Source organism: Phacochoerus africanus, chromosome 4 (genome assembly GCF_016906955.1).
Source record: "Phacochoerus africanus isolate WHEZ1 chromosome 4, ROS_Pafr_v1, whole genome shotgun sequence".
In the NCBI taxonomy this organism is placed as follows: Eukaryota; Metazoa; Chordata; class Mammalia; order Artiodactyla; family Suidae; genus Phacochoerus; species Phacochoerus africanus.
The window spans coordinates 1,731,810-1,751,593 of NC_062547.1; the positions used below are offsets into that span (position 1 = coordinate 1,731,810).

The 19,784-nt window shown below is 60.0% G+C and overlaps 1 protein-coding gene across 1 annotated transcript in view; it reads left to right on the forward strand.

Annotated features, from left to right (window-relative positions):
* Positions 1–19,784, forward strand: part of KCNQ1 (potassium voltage-gated channel subfamily Q member 1) — a 314,470-nt gene that overhangs the window by 49,934 nt on the left and 244,752 nt on the right. The gene's annotated exons all lie outside the window — the stretch shown is intronic.

Genomic DNA, 19,784 nt, shown 5'->3' on the forward strand with positions numbered 1-19,784 from the left:
CCCACCCCGGCTTGTCCCCACCCAGCCAGCTGAGGGCTGTGAGCCTGGCCCCGAGGCCTGGTGACATACCCCACTTTATGCGCATGCAGACGGCTCCACCTGTCCTTCGATGCTTCCAGATTTGGGCTCACAGGAGGATGTCCCCCCCTGGGGTTCACAGAAAAGCACTCGTGGTTTCTTCTAGCACCTGTCTGGGCTACGCTCGTGGGTGTGAACTGTGAGGGCGGCCGGGAATGTCCTTGCGCCAAGGTCAGGTCCACTCTTGGTCCCCCCCCCCCGCCAGCGCCGTCTCAGCGCCACGGGCTCGGGCTCGAAAGTCCGTCTTTCCCGCCCGCTTTGAGTGGCTGTTTGTCCTGTGAGCCCGACGTCCAGGTGCAAACGGCCCTGCTCCGGGGTCTTCTGTCCCGTCCCCGCTGGCGGCCTCTGTGCTCCGGGGCCGCGCTGCTGTGCCGCGTGCGCAAGCCCGTCTCAGCGCGAGGTTGGTCCCCGTGCCCGCTCTTCTCCTTCGGGGGCCACCTTGTGGGCTCCCCAGGGGCCTTACCATCAGCCTGTTCACCTCCCACAAAAAATCTGATGTCGGGTGAATGGCTTCGGGGAGCCTGGCCTCTCAGGTGTGGGGTCTTCCTGCCCACGCACGATCCTGGGGCGTCTGCGTCAGGAGGCTCTAGGGTTTCGAACTGCGGGTTGTAGACGGCCGCTGTAACCATTGATATAATCAGAGTGGTTGTTGTCAGTCGCCACCTAAGTGGGATCGACTCGCCCAGGGCGTTTTCTGGAGGGTTTCTGGGCGTCGGGAAAAGCCATGGCTCGCGTCCCTTGTGCAGCCGCGACTTCATCTGCTACTTGCAGTCATGTTTCTTTCCGCTGGTCCTTGAGCGTTTTCTGGGTTTGGCGTCATCGCTGCTTGGCCCAGCTTAGCGTGCTGCTTAGGTGTGGGCTGCATGGATCAGTCACTCGGGCTTTACTGGGTTGGGGTGATGGGGCACCCTGTGCTTCTGAAGGGAGGTGCCGGCCCAGGGCAGCAGGGGCGGTGGGGGGGGGGAGCATTTTCTCAGGTAGGGGCGTCCTTTAAGTCTGGTGAGAGGGCGTGAGCCTCTGAAAGATTGTGCTGCAGTACAGTTGATGGACAACGTTGCGTTAATTTCTGGAGGGCAGCGATGCGCCTGTTATACAGACGTGTTGTTCTTTTCATTGCGTCTTGTCACAGGATGTTGAGTAGAGGTCCCCGAGCCAGACAGCGGGAACGTGCACTTTATCCATCCTGTGTCCTCTGGGTTTGCACCTGCTGATCCCAAGGTCCCCTCTACCCTTCTCCCCGCCTGGCAACCCCAAGTCTCTCCTCTGTGTGTGTGAGTCCGGCTCTGTTTTGCAGATCAGTTCATTTCTGCCATATTTTAGGGGCCACCCGTCAGTGATGTCCTCCGGTGTCTGACTTTCTCTGACTTAGCTCACTTCATGTGAAGATCTCTAGGTCCGCCTGAGTGGCTGCAAATGGCCTTATTCCTTCTTTTTAACGACCGAGTTGTATTCCACCGTGTATACCCGCCACGTCTCCTGCGTCCGTTCTGCCGGGCGGACAGGATTCTACAGTGACAGTGTTGACGCTTCCTGTGTCTCTCCTGCATCCGTGGAGGCGGTTGTGTTGGTGGATGTCCTTGCTTTCCCAGGAGAACGGTCCTGGCATTTTTTTTTTCCTGTCCTGTTTGGTTCACTTTCTCATATGAAAGTAGGGACATGCTTGGGAGTTCCTGTCAAGGCTCAGCAAGAACGAATCCGACTAGAACCCGCGAGGATGCAGGTTCGATCCCTGGCCTGGTTCAGTGGGTTAAGGATCTGGTGTTGCCGTGAGCCCTGGTGTAAGTCACAGACGTGGCTTGGATCTGGCATTGCTGTGGCTGTGGCGTAGGCCAGCAGCTGTAGTTCCGATTAGACCCTTAGCCTGGGAACCTCCATATGCTGTGGGTGTGGCCCTAAAAGACAAAAAAAAAAAAAAAAAAAAGCAGAGACATGCTTAATGGCAGAAACGTGACAGACTTCTGGGGTCGTGGCGCTTTCCCGCCTCCCCCCATCCCCCTGGTCGCAGAGACCCTGGAAGCAGCCCTGGGCACCCGCCAGGTCTGTGCCAGGGCCCCAGGGGCCAGTCTTCCTGCAGGCGAGTGGTGGGCAGGGCGATGCTTCTGTCTGCCGTGGGCATCCTGGGTGCCCCTGGCCGGCCCTGTGTCTGCTTCCCGGGCTGGGGAATGTCCTTCCCGCCTCCCAGACCACGGGGGAGGGGCTGTGTATGGGGGGAGGGCAGAAAGTTGGGGGTCTCTCTGGCGCTGGGGGTTACCTCAGGGTGATTTGAGCACCTGCCCGGTCACCACAGGGCATGTCAGCTCTGTGACCTGCTCCTGGGCCCTCTCCTCTGGCCAGGGTGACTCAGTGCCCTGTCCGCTGGAACCTGAGGGGTCCGGAGGCAGGGGCTGGGGGTATGGGAGGGGGGTGCAGGCAGACCCTGAGTTGCAGGCCCAGATTCTGGGGCTGTCCTTCTACCAAAAGTGAGTGCTCAGACTCTGGGTCCCAGGGCCCGGCCAGCCTCTCACCCCCGTGTGGGTCAGCTCGAGCCGCTGTAGCAAACACCACAGGCCAGGGTGCTCCAAGAGTAGACAGCCGATGTCCCCCGTCCCGGAGGCTGGCGTCCGAGCCCCAGGGGCGGGCAGGGCTGGTCCCTCCCGAGGCCTCTCTCCTGGGCGTGTGGACGGCCGTCTGCCCCCCTGTGTCCTCGCAGGGCCGTCCCTCTGTGTGTGTCTGTGTCCCAACCTCCGCTGCCTCTAAGGACCCCAGTCCTGTGGGATCAGGCCCCACCCCGGTGGCCTCCCTTGACCCTCATCTCCTCTTTCAAGGCCATGCGTGTCCCCAAGGACAGTCACATTCTGGGGAGCAGGTTCAGGACTCCAACTCATGATGTTCTGGGGACAGGTCAGCCCGTAAGCCCCCCTGAGGGAGCTGGGTCCGTCCCTCCTCTGCTGGGGGCTCACTCTTGGGTTCTAGTGGGATATGTAAGGCACCCCAGTGACCCCCACCCTGGGCCCTGCACCCAGCGTCCGTGAGCACCGAGGGGCCCGGCCCCAGGGGGCAGCTCAGGTGGGGCTTCTGGGTGATGCTGGGAGGGTTGGGTAGGTCAGGGGCAGCCCACCCAGAGTCCCAGCCTGGGAATCACCCCTGATGTGCCAGTGGCTCCCCAGCCCTGCGCTGGTGGTAGAAACCAGACCAGTAGTGGGGGGCCACCCCAGAACGGCCCTGGGGTGGGGTCAGACCTGGGCGGCCCTGGGCTCCCCTCTCCCCTTGGGCTGGCCGGGAGCAACACCCGACCAAGGCAGTGCTTCTCACCTTCAGACAGGGCTCCTCGGGGCAGATTTCATGGTGGAGTGAGGCCCGGAGCTGGGGGAGGTCGCAGGGGGGTCCTGTCGAATCCCAGCAGCCCCCTGGCAGGCAGCCCCCAACCCCAAGCCCACTGCCCTCCCTCCTGAGCAGACCCTACCCGCTGTCCTGACATTTGTGAGGCCCGCGCGCCACCTGGTGGCCATTCTCTGAACCACAGGCACCGTTACCCCTGCTGAGGACGGGGGCTCAGTCTGAGTGGGGAGGGGGCAGGCGGGAGGGGAGAGGGGTGCGGGTTGTGCCCCGCTCTCTCTAGGATCCTGGTTGGGTGTGCCAGTGAACAGCTCCCCTGCTCCAAGCAGAGGGCCTAATCCTGCTGCAGTCCCATCTCCTCTTCCGCCCTGTGAGGGGAGAGACCAGTGCCACCACCCTGAACCTCGCTGCCACCTCATGTCCCCCAGGATGCCTCTCCACATGGCAGCCAAGGGCGGGGGGGGTGTCTTTCCAAAACATCCTCCAAGTTCCCATGGCATTTAGATCCTGGGGGCCCCATACTTCTGTCTCCACCCCCCAACCCCCTGCCCCTTCCACCCCATGTACTGTTTGCTGACCCTTAGACACTCCCTGCCGCCCCAGGGCCCTTGCACGTGCTCTGCTCTGGCCCGGCTGCTCCTCTGGCATGTCCCAGGACGGCTTGGGCCTCGACTTGGCCGTCACTGCCTTTGCGCACCCTACCCGATCATTGACCATTGCCGGGGTCCTCGTCCCTCCTCAGGCACCCTGCTCATCCCGCAGCCATCCTGGTGTGACGCGGCGCCCCAGGGCCATCCTTGCGCCACTCCCCACCCTCGAGGCCAGGGGCCCAGTGGTTGTGCCCATCACCCCTGCTCTCAGGCCCAGAACGGTGCCTCTGAGCTGTGGACACCCCTTCTTTGAGCCCAGGTGCCCCGAGCTGCCCCCATGGGAGCCTCCATTCGCTGTGTGGTCCTGGGCCTCAGTGTCCCCATCTGCACAGTGGAGGGTCAGCCACAACGGCCTCAGACCTCACCTTCTGACGGCCTTGCCAGGTTTCCAAGGATTTCCTAACTCGCTGGCCCTGTGCAGACAGATCATTTGAGGTGGGTTTGAGCTGGCTGTCTCCAGCTGCCACTGAGTCATGGTCAAGGGAGGTGCAGGGTGTCAGGGATACAGGGAGGATGGAGGCGGCCTCCAGGGGTCCAGCCTCCGGGGTGGCTGGGACAGGCGGGGGGGGCCCTCCTGCAGCTGGCAGCCTCCAGGTGGGCAGGGAAGGCTCTCGGTGGGGGCGGCAGTGGCGGGGGTGGGGGTGGGGGGCTCCCCGGAGCCTGCAGTCCCCGAGGCAGAGGAAGACCGGGTGTGGGGCGGGGGCTACAGTGGCGCGGCGTTGCGGTCCCGGGGCGGGACACCAGGTGGCGCTGTTGTCCGCGGCCCCAGGGCGCCGCTGGCCCGGGGCCCAGAGCGCAGAGCGCGGAGCCAGACCACAGCCGGGAGCCCGGGAGGGGCCGAGCGTGGGCTCCGCGCAGGATTCCGCGAGCAGCACGACGTTTAAATGGTGGAAAAAAAGTCATTCAAAGCTGTGTTTTCCCAGAGAGCCCATATTTCTTGCTTTCTTTTCATGCACTCGCTTTTATGGGGCCAGAACGCTCTTATCTCGGCGCTGTGTGAGGGAGCCCCGGGCTGGCCTCTGAGGGATTAAGTGTTCTGCGGAGCGGGGGGCTCGGGGGGGCCTGAAAAAGCCATTTGGGGTGAAATCTGGGCCCTGCTGCGGGGTCTGTCCCTGGGCTGTTAACGCGCGTGTGCGATCCGAGCCTGGTTTGTGCTTTCCCAGGGGAAGAAAGGGGCTCCCACACGGCTCCTGCGTCCAGAGGAAGCGCTGTGTGTGTTTACGCGTGCGTGCCTGCCGTGTGCACGCGTGTCTGTGGGGCCGTGTAAGCGTGAGTGTGCTTGCGTGTCTGCACATGGCCGTGTGCACGCGTGTGTGTCCCTGGGTGTGCTCTGGTGCTGCCCTTCTGCGTGCACACGCACGCCTGGGGACCGGTTGTGGGTCTGGGTGGCTCTTTGTTTCTCTCCCCGTCCTGCTGCCCTAGAAACACCCCCTCGCTCCCCCCCCCACTCCGTCCCCGCCCTCCACCCCCCCCCCCCATAAGAGACCCTGGTTGGGCCCAGGTGAGGGGCTGGTTTTGCCTCTCAAAATCGCAGCGTGGTTTTTTCCCTCCTTTTGCAAATCCCACACAAAGCGAGAGGCTCTCAAGAGCACAACACAAGCGGCGGATGGCGTGCCTTCTGGTGGGGAGCATACCAGGGAATGCCCGGCGATGCCTGCGGTTCCAACCCCGTGCGCCGCGGCCCGGAGGCCTAGGGAATGAGGTCATCGCGGCTTCCTCCCTCGCGGCCGCCGCTCCCAGCCAGGCTGCCCTGCTCTGCGGCCTCAGTTTCCCAGCGGCAGCACGGGGCCCCGGCGGACGCTCTGGGCCCCTCCAGGGGTCTCGTGTGGCCCGGGAGCGAGGCCCAGGCTCTGTCCTCGGTGGCCGGCCCAGCTCACCCCAGCCCAGCCCCTGCAGACCCGCGCGTCTTCCGCCTCTGCTCCCTGCACCCTCTTCCTTGGGGGCCAGTGAAGACACCTGGGCCAGGTCGGGCTGGCAGTGCCATGGAGAGCCTTGCTGTGTACATGCCCGCCCCGCCCTTCGCCCCCACGTGGGGGGAGACACAAGCGTCCAGGGCATTTCTCCCGTGGTCGGGGCACCAGCCAGTGGCCCGCATTTTCCGTGCACACACCCCCAACGTCGTATTTTCTCCAGGGCCGCCGCCTCCTCCAAGTGCTGTTCTCTCAGCCTTCACCCCTCTGCTTAGTGAACTCCTACACACCCAACAAAGCCCCACTCCCATCCATTCGCTCCTGGAATGCCTTTCCGCTTGCCTGGTGACAATACATCACCTGCTTCCCTCGGGTGCTCTGGGAAGGCCTCTGCCCTCCACTCGACCTTGAGCTCCTTGGTCTCTGTCCCTGGCACACGGGAGCCCCTGACGAGAACTGGTTCCCGCTGCCCAGGCCTTCCCTGATGCACTGCCTCAGTCCACCCCGTCTCTCCACCGTGCTTCAGCCAGCAGGTGTTTCTAGCGCATCCACTGCGTGCCAGCATCTGTGTGCAAATAGGGGTGAGCACGCGGGGGCAGGACACAGCTTCATGTCTATGCCCCTGGGACCCTCACTGCAGGGCCCCGTGTAAGAGGGGGCTGCTCCCCCCCTGCCCCCGGGAGCGCGAAGTGGTGGTGCACACGTGTGTTCCACCAGGGCGCCGTCTGGCTGTAGCCTGGCTCGGGCGTCCCCATTAACCCTCTCCGGGCAAACCTGAGCCTCGTGGGTTTGGGGGAGGACACTGAAAGCCAAAGAAGGTTCCCATATGACTGGGGTTCGCATTGGGGGTGTTTCTGCACCGGCTCCCGGTTCTGGAGGCAGCGGGACAGTGGCGCCGGCTGGAGCCACAGCCTGGGGTTCTGACCAAGTAACCTGGGGGTGCGGAGCAGCCTGCAGCTCCAGCTGCTGGGGCCCCTGCTGCTGACCCCAGGTCACGAGCTGGAGGGGCGCTGGCCTCCTGGATGAGGAAGGGGGTGAAGGGGACGTGGCGTCTGGGCCGCTGCTCATACAGGTGAGGAAGGGCCCTTCCCGGATGGCACGTGTCTGGTGGGGACAGACGGCTGCCTCCATCCTCCCCGTGCCAGGTGGGGTGGGTGCGACCCCGGCAGCCCTGCGGCTATGCCACATCTGGGTCCCTCCCTGCCCCTCCCATCTCCACCAGAGTCTGTGACAGAGGCTTAGGGGCCACCAAGCAGATCTGGAGCTGCTGCCCTCAGGGGTCTGGGCTCATTCTCCAGCACCCCTTTGCCACCCGGTGGGGACCCCTAAGAATGGGAGCCCCCTTTGATTCTGGGGACACTAGCCTGAGGCCCCTTAAAGCCCCTACACCAGGGCCTGGCCCTGCACCCTGGCTCGCTGTGGGGACCTCACGTCCTCTGACACCTGCAGGGCCCTGCTTTCCAACCCCGTCCACGCGCGAGTGTCGTTGCTTCTCCCGGCTGCATGGCGTGTTTTGCTCACGGGTGGTGTTTGTCCCTCTTGACCTCGAGTGGCCTCGGCCCTCCCTTCAGGGTCTCCCTCCTGGGCTTCTTTGGGCGAGTGCGCGGTCCCCACTTTATAAAGGGGACAGTCCCCAGCCCCCAAGGACGCCCATGCAGGAGACCAAGGGCTCGGGGCCCACGGGGCCCCCTGTGGGGCCCAGGGCGGGGGCTTGGGCCATGCCCACCCCTGGGGACGTAGTTTGTACCCCGCCAGGGTCGCGTCTGCGGTGGGGGTCACGGGTTTGGGCTGGCCGCGTTCCTGGCCTAGAGGCAGCTGCTCTGAGGGGACAGCTGACATTCCTTCGTGGGGTCTGTGCTCAGCCGAGAGCCGCGAAAACGGGAATCCTCAGCTGTAACTGGAACCTGCGCAGGTGGGGGGCCCTGCAGGGGGGCCGTGGGGGTCCGTGCAGGGGTGCCCTGCGGAGACGCGTTCTCGTAACAAAGGTGCCCGCTGTGAAGCCCACGCTCTGTCGCAGGCCGGGACTGTCCATCACGTCATCAGAACGGGGCGGGGGGGGGGCTGAGCAGGAGGGAGAGGAGACCTTCCCGAGAGACCCGCAACCCGACGCGGAGTGGCGGGTGTCGAGTCAGCCCTGGGCCACGGGCAGTTCTGTGCCTGGAGCCCACCTGCGGCTGAGGGACGGAGTGGCGGGCTTGCCCCGGGCCCCCAGCGTTTCCTCCTGAAGGAGAGCAGAGATGCCCCTTGGTGCCTGCCCGCGGGTGGGTCCGCTTGGGTCCCGGGGAGACGGCAAAGGCTGTGTAGAGCCCCGGGCCCGAGACCGGCTGTGTAACCCGCCAGCTCTGGGCCTCTTGGTGTCCGTGGGGTTTCCTGTTTGCAGGCTCGAAGCCCTGTGATGTGCAATCGGTGTTGGCGCCAGCCTGCCTACGGGGTGTCTCTGCTGGCGGTGTCCCCGCCTGGCACCCCGACCACCCTGGGCCAGCGTCTCCCAGATCCCGCTGGGGCCCCGGGGCCCTGCAGGGAGAGACCACAGCCTGCTGGTTGAGGACACGGGGGCACTGGGGCGGCCCCACCTCCTCAGGCAGGAGGCGACGGGGCCAGGGGTCTGCTCAGCGGGCCCCGTGGCCTCTCCTGGCACCTGGGGTGTGTGTGCGTGCGTGTGTGTCTGTGTGCACACGTGTGTGCACGCACCAGGATCCGGGGGCGCCCCAGCTCTCCCGCTGCACCTGCCTCTTTTCTTTTGCCCCTTTCAGAGGCTGGTAACCGTCCCGGCTGAGAACCGGAGCCGCCCCAGGTTGGGCTGCGGGCGTGGGGGACGAGCAGGGGCCCCGCGGTCTGCGCTGGTGGGACGGAGCGTTCAGCTCAGCCTCCTGGGTCAGCAGGAGGGCCTTTCAGGCCAGGCGTCCCCGGGCCCTTCTAGAAGGTGTCGGCCTACTGGGGCGGGGGGGGCGGGGAGGGTCTTCGCAGGCACCCAGGCCGCCCTCCGCTGCCCAGGAGGAGGCCCCCCCGCCATGCTCTGCCCTCTGCAGCTCTGGGTCTGGCCGGGGGAGGCTGCTCCGTGTTTTTGCTCCCACCCTGCCTGCCTGAACGCGGGGCCCTCATCGTCGCCAGCGTCTCCCCGAGGCCCAGGACAAAAGTCAGAGGCTGGGGTGGGGGCGCCTGCTGCGGCCCGCGGGCCCCTCCATTGGGGATTTAGCGGGATTAGAATGTGCCTCCGTGGACAGGTGTTTCCTTTATGCTCTGCCCGTCATTAAGTGCCACATTCAGTGGGGTCTCCGGCTCGGGGTAGCTGGAGGGCCGGGTTTTGTTAGGGCTTGTTTTTACATCTGACCCTGGCCAGCTGGAGTGCCTTGTTTTAAGCGCGGGGTAACAGCTGACATAACATAACGGGGATCAGGCTGAACAGGCAGCCGTGTTGCCGGGTGCGGGCGGGGGCCTGGCACCGGCACTCCACGTGGGGGCCCCTGGGGGGCAGCCCCAGGGACGGCGGCAGGAATAATAGGATGAGCCGTTGGGGCCTCGTGGCCGTGGGGTGCGGTGCGGCGGGGTCTGCCAGCTGCCGCCCCTGGACGAGTGGGCTGCCGGAGTCGCTGGTCGCGGGGCGGGGGCCGGGGGCCGCGCAGGTGCCAGAATAATCGCCCCAGGATCCTGCATTCAGATGGGTTATAATCACGTTCTCTGCCTCCCCAGGTCAGGCCGAATGGAAGCCAGAGGCCCCGGCTGTGCGCCCATTAAAGTGTGTCATTGTGCGGCTTCAAGGGCTGGAGGAAGAGGCTGGTGCTACCCCACAGGGCCGGGGGGCCACCGCCTGTGCACCTAGCCCCCCCCTCCCCGGACGCCTGTCTCACTAACCTGACCTCAGAGCGGGGGCAGGGCAGCCCTTCCAGCACCTTCTCTCTCCCAGGTACAAGGCGGCCGGGCTCGCCTCGCTGGGTGGAAGGGCCAGCTGTGGGGGGACCCTGGGGCCGGGGCAGCCCTCGTCTCTGACTGGGCGGGAGACGCCCTTGACCAGGGCCAGGGCTGCCTGTCGGCTCCCTCTGAGCCCCCGGGTGGCCCCAGCAGAGCTCAAGAGGCCTTGGTGATGCCGTGGGTGCAGAGGGTGTCCAGCAAGCCCTCTGAGCATCTGCAGGGTTGTGGGAATTGGGGGCGATGGCCCCCTCCCCAAGCATGTGGGTCTCTGCTGCAAGTGCCCAGCCCAAGGGCTTCTGCCTGTGCCCGAAGGCGAGCCCGGCCTCAGGCCTTCATGGCCTCACTTTCCCTTGGCTGGTGACTTGGAGACAGAGCCGTGCAGCCCAGAGCCCCCGGCAGGGCCATCAGATTTGCCTGCTGGGCCATCCCGGGGCCGAGGAAGTTTCCCGAGCCGAGCTGCCGTCCAGGCCGGGGTGGCTGCCGGCGGTGGTGTGGCCTGCCCAGCCTGGCCAAGGGCGACGGGTGGAAAGAGCCTGTTGGGCGATGTGTGCCCGGTCCAGCCGCACACCTGACTGAGTGGCAGGCGTGCACACGGCCACGGGCCCAGACACCACGGGAGAGGGCGCACACGCGCAGACACCCACGCGAGGCCCACACGTGTGGACACACTCGCAAGGCGTGCACACTCGGGTGCACACGAGCACGCCGGGCCCCGAGCTTCGGCCGGCAGGGAGCGGGACCCCTTGGGGCTGTGTTCCACTCGCACATTTAATCCAGAAACTGTCCACGCGGGAACGCCCGGCAGGAGCGAAATGTCAGGTGTGTGCTGGGGGCAGCGGCCCCTTTCCTGGCGGGCAGTGATCTGGTCGGCTTCCGAGCACGATGCGCTGGGAATAATTTGTACTTTCAGGACATGGTTCGGTGGGGGGACCTGGCAGGGAGGGCCGGCGTCTTCATTTCATTTCATTCCGTTTTCAATTTCTCGAGCTGGGCCTGTATCTCTTTTCTGAGCCCAGCCGGCAGGGTTGGGGGCGAGAGAGGCCGTCCTTGGCAGTGGGGACTGCGCTGGGGTCCGTGTGGATTCATTTCTCAGCCTTTCTGACCCCACAAGGTCCCTGGATGTGGCTGCAAAGGCTGAACTTGACCACAGGGCCCTGGTGACCTCACCATTTTCAGGGGGCTGGTGGGCGGGGCTTGGCCCCTGCTGTTGGGGGGCGGTCCTCTGGACTTTCCCCATACACCCGCTTTTGCTCAGGGGCTATGTCTCATCTCAGGTTCAGGGTGGTTTTCTTTTAGAGGAGGATACCCGTGACACTCCGTGGTAGCTCCAGGGCCTTGGGACGTGCCCTCTCGTCCTGGCCAGTCTGTAGGAATTTCGGGTTCCTCCCCGGTGTTCAGAGAGCCCTGTCCTGGTTCCCTTCACTGGTCCCCGTGTGGACGGGCAGTGGCCGTGGGGGGCTGAGGCCTGGGAGTGGCCAACAGCCTCTGCAGGCCCCTGCACCCCATCTGGAGCCAGGGTGGCCGTGGGGCAGCGGGCCCGAGGCCTCCAGGCTTCCACTCCTTTCTGGTCCGGCGTGGGTCTGCTGTTGGCAGGGGTTCTCCAAGGCCCCGGAGCCTCAGTGGAGAGACTCCAGGCGGTGCTGGTGGTCCAGATTCCCCCCAAGACTGCCTGGCGGGCCCCCACACGTCACCGACCCCTCCGGACCGCAGTGCAAACCTCTGGTGCTCCCGGTGGCTCAGATGCCTGGGGCCGTGGGTGAGAGCGCGCGTGGCGTGAGGTTCTCAGTCCAGAGCGGACGGCCTCGAGGGCCAAAGGGAGGGACAGGGGCCTCCTCCCAGAAGGCGTCGCGTGTCGGGTGGGGGCCCCGGGGAAGGACTTGGGAGCCCGTGACTTCAATTTAGGACTTGGCAGCGCCCAGGCATCTGCGTTGCAAATCCAGGACAGGCGGACGGACAGACAGACGGACTCAGGTTTGCTGTGGCCGCACAGACGCGGGAGCCTCTGGTTCACTCACTCTGCTCACTTACGGAGCCAAAGCCAGCGTTTTAATCGCCGGGCGAGGGGCTGCGGCTTTTCAAGCACGCGGTCAGTCAGCTCGCCCAGCCCCGTGCAGATGCCAACGCCACCGTCAGGAGGGTGGACACATCTGTGGCCCCCAGAGGTGTCCTCAGGGCCTTGGGACCCCACCTGCCGCCCCTCCCCACTCCGGAGGTAGCTCCTGATCTGCCCGTGGGTGGAGGCTGCTCTCTGCTCTCCAGAGTCCTCTGCCCAAAAGAGATCACGCGGGTGCTCCCACGTGGCACCACGCGCTGGGTACAGCCGCCTGGGCTTCAGCCTGGTGGTCGCGTGTACCCACGGGCCGTTCCTCTCGCTGCTGACTTGCGTTCCGCCACGTGGTCGGGCCGCGGTCTCATCGTGCCATTGCGTGGTGGTGGTGGGGGGGGCATCAGGGGGCCTTTCTGTGAGCGCATTTGTGCTCACGGCTTTGTAAGGACTTGTGTTTCTCTTTACCTGGGGACGGGACGACTGATTGTGCGGGGGGTGTTTGTTGACCTACTTCAGAAGCTGACAAACTGTTTGCCAGAGGGGTCCCACCAGCCACGGCTGCCTTCTGGTTTTCCCAAAACTCACCCACGCTTGGTCCGCTCGGACGCCTGCAGTAGCCAGTCTCCCAGTGTGGGGAGTGGTACCTTGTCGGGTTTCAGTTTCACTTTCCTGTGGCCAATGATGTTGAGAATCCTTTCATCTGGGGGCTTTGCCTCCAGAGAACTTTGATGAAGCTGCTTTCAAATCTTTCGCCCACTTAAAACTTCAGCCGTTTGTCTTATTCCTGGGTTGTTATGTATTCTAGATACACAAGTAGACATTTTACAGGTATTTTCCCCAGCCTATGACTTTTCTTTTCATTTTTTAATAGTGTCTTTTCAAAACCAAGAGAGGAGTTCCTATTGTGGCTCAGGGGTAAGGAGCCCAGCTAGTATCCTTGAGGACGCGAGATCCCTGGCCTCCCCCAGTGGGTTAAGGATCTGGCGTTGCTGGGCTGTGGTGTAGGCCTGCGGCTACAGCTCCAATTGGACCCCTAGCCTGGGAACCTCCATGTGCCGCAGGTGCGGCCCTAAAAACAAACAAACAAAAAACCCTAAAAGATCTCCATTTTAGTGAAGTCAAATTTATTGCGTTTTCATTTTTTATGCACGTCACGCTTTTAATGTCATATTTAAGACATCTTTACCTAACACAGGATCACTGCGGTTTTCTTCTGTCTTGTCTTCTGGTAGTTTTAGTTTCAATGCCTGCACTTAGGTCCATGAGTTAAAATTTTTTTTTTTTTCCCAATGGCCGCACCTACAGCATAGGGAGGTTCCCAGGCTAGGGATCCAGACGGAGCTGCAGATGCCGGCCTGCACCACAGCCATCGCAACGTGGGATCTGAGTCCCATCTGCGACCTACACCGCAGCTCATGGCAATGCCAGATCCTTAACCCACTGAGCAAGGCCAGGGATGGAACCTGTCTTCTCGCAGAGACTACTTCGGGTCCTTAACCTGCTAAGCCATGACGGGAACGCCAGTGAATTAATTTTTGTGTGCCACGTAAGTCGTGGGTTGACATTCTCAATGTTTGTGTGAGTGACCTGTTGTTCCAGGGTTAGGGTTAGGGTTTGGTGTAAAGAGTCTCATCTACCCATGGAATCACCTTGGTGCCCTTTAAAATACTCAATTTATCCGAAAAGCGTGGGGCTGTTTTTGATAACTCCGTTCTGATCCGTTGATCTGTGAGTCTGCCTCTATGCCAGTATCACACTGCCTCAATTACCGGAGCTTCATAAAAAGTCTTGAAATAAGGCAGATCCACCTGTATGGTTCTCCTACAAGTGGGTTCGGTTATTCCAGGCCCCTTGCACTTCCATCTAAATCGTAGAAGCGGCTGGTCCATTTTCACAACGAAGCCTGGTGAGCGTTTGCTCGGGATCCCGCGGACCCCCAGATCAGCGTGGGGGGGAGGCGCCCTCTTACCAGTACTGGATCTTCTGACCCATAAACGTGGTTTCTCTCTCCGTCGATTTCAACCTGTGCTTTGCACCTGCGAGGTCTTATGTTCTCCCTGAAAGGCCTCGTACCGGTTTGGTCAGACAGCAAGTATTTCATATTTTTATGCAACTGTCGATGGTATAGTCGTTGCGCATTTTAATTTCTGATTGTTCCTGGCCAGCAGCTAGACCTGCAAAGAATTTCGATCTGTATCTATATCATATCGTGAAATCTTTCTGAGTCAATTTTCAGTTCTAGTAGCTTTTTGGGGGGTGGATTCCATTGATTTTTTTTTTTTTTACATTGACAGTCACGTCTGCACAGAAAGGCGGCGTTACCTCTTCCTTCCCAATCTGGGTGCCTGCTCTGTTTTGTTTCGTTTTCTCGCCTCATTGCCCCTCCGGTGCCGGGTTAATAGAAACGGGAGGAGTGAACATTCCTGCTTTCTTCCTGATCCTCGGAGCAGTGCCTTCGGTTTCTCATCATCGGGTGGGAGGTTGCTAGGTTTCTGCAGACGAATTTCCCTTCTGATCTTCATTAACTCCTATTAATACGAGTTGTTTATTTTACCACGATGGAGCTTTTTTTTTGCACCTCTGGAGAGCACCGCGGTTTACCCTTCTTTAGTCTCGATTCGCTGAGTTAGGTGGATTCTTTCAAACCTTCAACCAGGCTCGTGTTTCTGGATAGAGCCCACTCAGTCATATTGCGTATTTTGGATACATTATTAGTATATAAATCGAATACATTGTACATGTCCGTGAGTGTAACTGGCTACAAGGTTGCTGAGGACATCTGCGTCTGAATTCGTGAGGGGCGGTGGCTGCAGTTTTCTTAAGATGATTTGGGTTTGGCGTCAAAGTGACCCTGACAGAGTGGGGCGGGCTGGGGAGTGCTCTCCACGTGGGTGGAAGACTCGTGTAGAATCGGTCCTATTTCTTCCGTGCATCGTCTCATTTTTCCGGGAATTCTTCTGTGAATTCTGCACACACACAGCAGAACTGGTCTACCGTGTACGCGGCAGACGTCATCGTGACGCCACCTAGGCTCGGACTCCTCTTTGCGAGAAGGTTATTGACTAGATTTTAAATGGCTTAAAATATGACGTTCAGGTTATATCTCTTTCTTCTTGGACAGGCTTTGGTATCGTGTGTGTTTGAAGAGACTTCTTTATGTCACCGGAGCCGTGAAGTGCTTTGACACCGAGGGGTTCCTAATATCTCCTTATGATTTTTTTTTTCTTAACATTTTTGTGATGAGGTCTCTTCTCTCAATCCTGTATTGGTGATCTGTGTCTCTCTTTTTTTTAATGATCCATCTGGCTAGGGTCCTAGTGATTTCGCTGATCGGAAACAAACCGCTTTTAACTTGGACTTTCAGTGGCTACTTGCTCGTTATTTCATTTGTTTCTGCTCTGATGGCTTGTTTTGTTTTGTTTTGTTTTGTTTTCTCTGCTTGCTCAGTTTTAATTTGCGCTCCGTATTCTAGCTTTTGAAGGGAGAGGCGGAGGTCACTGATTCGAGGTCTCTCTTCTTTCCCAGTGCAGGTGTTTGGTGCTCTGCCTTTCTTGCTAAAGACTATTTAGCTGCATCTCACAAATTTTGATGTACTGTGTTCTTTTCATTCCATTCAATGTAGTTTCTGATTTCCTTTTTTGATGTCTTCTTTCATGCATAGTTATTCATGGGTAGAAGTGTTTTCCTTGCTTTCCAAACATGTGGGGATTCCCAAGATACCTTTCTGTTAATTTTAAAAAAAAGATTTTTTTGTTACTCAATGAATTGACCACATCTGCGGTTGTATAATGATCATCAGAGTCCCATTTCACCGGATTCCCATCCCACAGCCCAAGCACATCCCCTTTCTGTTAATGTTTAAAATGTCGTAAAGTGGATTTGATTTGCAGCGGTGTGTTTGTTTCTCCTGCAGCACAGTGAATCAGTTATACATATACGTACCTTCTTTTTAAAAATACATTCTTTTCCACTTTGGTTTATCACAGAATATTAAATGCAGCTCCCTGTGCTCTACCATACGGTCGTGTATGTATATGTATAATAGTTTGCATCTTCTAACCCCAAACTCCCAGTCTAACACCACCCGCATCCCCAGCAACCACAAGTCTGTTCACTATATCTGTGAATCTGTTTCTGTTTCCTTGATGAGTTTATTTGTGTCATACTTTATGTGCCACATATAAGTGATATCATATAATATTTGTCTTTCTAACTTTCTTCACGTAGTGTAACAATCTCTAGGTCCATCCGTGTTGTTGGAAATGGCAACATTTCACCCCTTTTCATGGCTGAGTAGTATTCCATCATGTATATGCGCCCATCTTCGTAGCCTAGTCATCTGTCCGTGGACATTTAAGTTGCTTCCATGTCTTGGCTATTGTGAATCATGCTGCAATGAACATAGGGGTGCGTGTATCTTTTCCAATTATAATTTCATCTGAATATACGCCCAGAAGTAGGACTGCTGGATCGTAGAGTAAATGTGTTTTTAGGATACCTTTCTGTTATTGATTTCTACTTTAACTCCTTTTTGGTAAGAGAGAACACTTAACATGATATGATTCTTTTAAAATTCATTACGACACGTTTTATGGCCCAGCATAATGTTTACCTTTGTAAGTAGTCTATGTGCACCCTCGAAAAGTCTGAGTTTTCGGCTGTTGCTAGGGGGCCTGTCCTGTAAATGTCAGTTAGGCCCCTGTGGTTGGCAGTGTCATCCAGTCTCCTGTATCCTCATGGATTCTGTGTCTGCCTGTTCTATCAAGTATTGAGACAGGGGCGGGTATCAAACCTCCAACTATAATTGTGGATCTGCCGTTTCATTCTTCCGTCTCTAGTCGTTTTTGCTCACTGCATTTCGAAGCTCTGTTATTGGGTGCGTCAGTGTTTAGAACCGTCGTGTCCTCTTGATGAACGGACCCGTTTATCAGTAAGAAACGGTCTTCTTTTTCCTGGTCCTTTTCTCTGCTCTGAAATCCGCACTGTCCTGCTTTCGACTCATCAGTGTTAGCGCAGTGTGTCATTTGCGTTTGTTCTACTTGGAACCTCTTTGTGTCTTTACAGTGTGTATCTGTGTGAAGCATACAGTGGGGTCTCAATTTATGAGTCAACTTAAGGTAATTTTCTCCTAAAGGACCAGGTAAGCTTATTCACGTGCGTGAAGAGCGCGGGGACTCTCGGGCCCCACTCCGTCATCCTCGTTTGTAACTGTGTGTGTTTTGTCGTAGTTGCTGCGATGGTTTTCTCCCCAAGATGTGTACTCATCGCTCTTTAAAAATCCGTGGTGGTTAGGAAGGCTCGTGCTTTTGTTCCGAGAGCTCTGTTTCGTGCTTTTAAAAGGTTCCTTTCTCTTTGTTTCTTGCGCCTCCCTTCACTCGCTGGCGAGTCGGTATTACTGATACCCTTTAATTCCTACCTGGCGTCTAGACCACAAAGGATGAGCTCATCCCATGTCCTCTCTTATAGGCTTCAGACCCACAAATCCACAACTGGATGCTCAGAGGGCAAGAAAGGGATGAGGGAGGTGGGGTCCTGTGGCCTCGTGGAGCAGGGGACTGTGTGACACTGTGTGAAGGTGAAGGACTGAGTCATGCACACATTTTGGGGGGCGGGGTGCTCCCAGCAGAGAAGATGGTGCCCCGTCAAGACCCCACCCAAGCACACGCCGGGCCCCTGTGGGGTCAGCTTGGGGTGCAGAGTTGGGGGCTTGCCCTGGACTCCTGGGCTTTTCCTCCCCCTGTGGGGGTGCCTCTGGCTGGTGGGGACAGGGCGAGGTGGGGCGGGGGAGCGGGGAGCAGGATGGAGGATGGGGGCTTGGACCAGAGGGGCCCGTGGATGCGTGATGCTGTCTTGTTGCCATGTGGGCACAGGAACCTGGGGAGGGAGCACTGACAGCCCAGATGCGGTTGCTCTGGGGAGAAGGGCCCAAGGAGGTTTTTTTGTTTTTTAACCGATTCTGACAAGTTTTATTTCTCAAAAAAAAAAGTCTGAACCAAGTGTGGCAAGATGGAGAAAAACAGAGCAGGAAATGTGGGAACCGTTTTTGTCATGTCATTTCCTATATTCTTAGGTCTATTTTTAAAATCTCACTGAGCAAAGAAAGAAAAAGTCATATAGCGGAAAGTTTTCCGCCGCAGGTCATGTGCTCTTTCTCAGGCTTGTGGGTGCAAGGGGTCCCCTGATAACCTGCAGGGGTCACGGGAACGTGTGTGCAAGAGGCTAAATTCTGCGGAGGGCACCAGCCCCGTGGGGGACGCATTTCGGAGGTTTTATGTGTCTGTGGGAGGTGGGGCTGTCTCACCACATCGCAGGGGAGATGGCTGCGTGCAGGGGGGGGGGGTGTGAGTGTGTGCACACGTTCATGCATTCAGCGTGTGTCTTGGGTTTGTGCATTTGCGTGTGTGTGTGTGCAGCCAGGCCCCAGGACAGCCGACGCAGGGGCCCTGGGCCCTCCCCTGCCCTGGACTGGCCGTGAACTGCTGTGGGGATCACTCCTCCCACCGCCCTTCTCATCACCCCCTGCCCCACCCCCACCTCCCCCTCTTTGGCCTGGGAGTCCATCACCCACTGGCCAGTTTTCTCAGACGCTGGCGTGAGGTCCTGGGCCCCTGCCCACATGCGGTGCCCTCACACCCAGCCACCAGCTCCACAGAAGAGGCAGGGAGCCTGGAGAAGCTGCAAGGGCTTTGGGGGCATCGGCACCATGTGTCCCCATTCAAGCCACAGGTGATCGGGGCCACGTGCGGTGGACCGAGTGGGAGCCCAGGGCCTCCCGGTATCCCGGCCATGGCACGTCCTGTTCCTAGAAGCCCTGCTTGTTTGCTGAGCGGGCCCTTCTAGGAGCCGCTCTGGGGTGGCTGCTGGTCCACTGGCCCGAGGGCAGCCTCTCCTGCCCACCCCCCCACCCCCGGGGCCCTGCAAAGGGAACAAGAAGAGGTCTGTGTGCTGTGGCTCCCGCAGGCCGGCCTGGGGACACCTGGCGGGCAGCGGATGCACGTGGCAACACGCAGCCAGCTCCTGGCGGAGGGAGACCCCTCCCCGGGCCTGCTCGGTCCTTCCGGGCCACAGATCCGTGGCCGTGGTCCCCTGCCCACCAGCCTCTGGCAGCAGCCTCTGTCTCCACCTGCAGGCTGTTGCAGGGGGGCCCCAGGCCGCTTTGCGGGTAGGGGCAGGTGGACACTCGGGCTTGGGGAGGCTACTCCTGGTTTGGCCCGTGATGACACAGACCCGGAGGGCGAGCATCTCCATGGTGGCCCCAGGGGGGGACAGCCAGGCTCCCGGCCACACCCCCGCCCTGTCGGATGGAGAGAGCAGCCAGAGACAGCACCACCCCAGGGCTGGACGGGGGTGCCAACAAACCCTCCTTCCCCGACTCAACCCTGTCGCACGTCTGGCCATGGTGGACGCGGCTTGAGGCTCACAGAGGAGCGGAGCCGGGGGCGCAGCGGCCCGTCCTGCCCGCCCGGCGGCGCGGGCCCCGCACACAACCCATGAGCCAGCCTCGATGCCTTGCCATTAACTCAAGCCCCCGCTCGCATCGGGGGGCCGCTCGGGGCTCGTTCTCTCTGTGGGTTTTGACAAATGTGCGCTGACGTGCCCGGCGGGGTCCCTCGGAGTGGCTCGCTGCCCCGGCGCCTCTGCGCTCCGGCCAATAATCCTCCCTCCGCGGAGCCCGGCCGCCGCCGCTGCTCTTTTCACGTCTGGAGTCTACAAAGGCCGACGGCGCTGGCTCGGCCCGGGGCAGGGGGAGGCCCCGGCTCCAGCAGCCGCGTGCTCCACCAGGGTCACCGCACACGGCCCGAGCGGGGGTGCTCACCCCCGGGCGGGACGCCGACCCAGCTTCTCCGGCCTGACCTCTCGGGATGTTCATCCTTC